We start from the raw sequence: 2402 nt of genomic DNA on the forward strand, positions 1-2402 counted from the left end.
ATGATGAAAAAGAGTTGAAGCCATGTTAGAGGAGAAAGACTCGAATTTCGACAAGTAAACTGCTTTGCCAAACGGTTCGTAGTGAGAAATTATATGGAAATTCATGATGCATGCACTGCCTTGCAAAGTTACAGCGAACTCATAATATAAGCTGGTATTAAGAATTAATGATAAACATAATACATTCGAATAGCTTTTTGATTAGTACATCTCTGATTATATATATCAATTTAACAATTTGAATACTTTTAATAGTAAAAAGTACTTCGTGTACACCTTTACATGTCAATGACAGTCCTGTAATTAAATATGTAATTAAATACTTTAGCCCCAGAAAATAATTCTCTTTCCCCTTATCATACCATCGTTAATTGAGATTTTTAAAAAAATGGATATGTTCTACTTTAGATAAGTTATGCAATACTAAGCACACGCCTGTGTCTTAATTAAGTAGTGTTTTATTACTGCAATAACTAAAACAATATATTGCTCTGTATAATTTGAAACACTGTGAAGTTTTTCTTCATGTACAAACAAAAAAGGTGAAACAAGTGGGCAATCCATGGCGTTGAACCATCATCTGTTCCATGACGGAAGTGATTTTTTGGTTATTTTTCAATGCATCTGGATGCTATCTTAACAAGATCCCAAGGGTACTATGGTTCCTTGCTTGTAAGGACTAAGCACTATCCTACAAGTGTTATTTCCGGGTTGAATATACACTCAATATTATTGCCATAAATATCACAAATCAATGATTGGTCCTTTTGAGAATCTGTTGACTTTTGTTTGATTTGTTTATAAGAATTTGCAGAATCATCCTAACTTTGGTTGCACAGGAGTCAACCCATGGACAATTCAAATATGGCCACAAAATTTCAAATATTCAACTTAAAAAAAAACTAATACAGATCCCTGGAGGCACTATTCCAAGGACATGTGAGGTCAACAGAGGTCCACCTCTCAAACCAAACAAAACCTTGACCTCTTAAACTTTGCGCTTGAAGGTCGCACAGGGGTCAACCATGGACAATTTTGACCAGTTTGGAGATTGAGTGTTTGACCCATAGTTAACCATTGTTGACCTTGGATCAAATAACCGTTATGTTTAGAAACAATCTCTTACCCTATTCACAACCAAAATGTCAACAATGTCGGGCCCCATCAGTGGGAGTTTCACAAGTTATTGCCCTAAAAAACACATTTTTGACCTTTGGTGACCTTGGATTACATAACGGTTATTTTGGAAAATGTGCCCATTACTTCATTCACAACTGGTCCCAATATATCAGCCATTTTAGACTCCGTCATTGGAAGTTGTTGCAAAAATTAACATTAGTGGGCAGTTTTTTGCCCATAAGCGACCTTGAATGACCTCAGATGGCATGACGGTAATGTTCACCTCGATGATGTGCACTCCATCCTAAAATTGTTATGCACTCCAATGTACACACACAATGTTATTGCTAAAAAGGTATCAAATCCAACCTTTGACACCTCATTTATGTATGTGTGTATGTATGTATGTATGTATGTTAGATCCTCCTGTGAGCAGGAACTCGCGAAGAAGCCTCATTGGCTTATCAAAGAAGCAAGCTGACCGAAGTATGTCTCTTACATTCATATTTAACGTCCATGATTATGAATTGTCAATTGTCAACAACTTTGTAACTGGACGACATACATTAATCTTGGAGTGACTCGAACTAGGGACCTTATGATTGGAAGGCACCGGCGTTAACCACTGAGCTAACACTCCGTGAGCTCATAACTTAAGAACCAGGTGTCCGATCGAAGCGGGAGTTAGTTTCGTCTATAGAGCACACAGAGCTCTATCATATATTAAAATATTAACCAACTTTATTTCTTTGGCCTGTGTCTCCTTAAATGAGCATATTTATATATTAAAAAAAAAATTAATCTCGAATAACTTTGCACCCGAGGGTCGCAAAGGGGTCAACCCAATGACAATTTTGATCGGAAGACCATTTGAGATCTGAATATGGCCACAAAAAATCAAATAACCAAAGAAAATAATACAGGTCACCAGAGGTCGACCTAGGGCGAAAGGTCACAAAGATGCGGGTCGACTAATGGATTACAATAGCGTAACTCCCAACCTTGACGGACATTTTGTTCTCAAGCTGTCGCAAAAATACTAGTTTTTGAAAACTATGTTTGAAAACGATCCCCTAGCCCATTTACAACTAGTTCCAAACTAACTTACATGTTGGACCCTGTCAATGGGAGTTATTGCTTTGTTTATTATTTTGGTTTTTGGCCCCTAACTGACCTTTGGTGACCTTTACAGGCACCGAAAACATTAGGGCACACCTTATTAATATGGCGGGTCTAAATACCAAGTTTGAGTTAAGTTCAACTCTTCCTTGTTGATTTACAGT

This window comes from Apostichopus japonicus, chromosome 3 (genome assembly GCF_037975245.1).
Source record: "Apostichopus japonicus isolate 1M-3 chromosome 3, ASM3797524v1, whole genome shotgun sequence".
Taxonomy (NCBI): Eukaryota; Metazoa; Echinodermata; class Holothuroidea; order Aspidochirotida; family Stichopodidae; genus Apostichopus; species Apostichopus japonicus.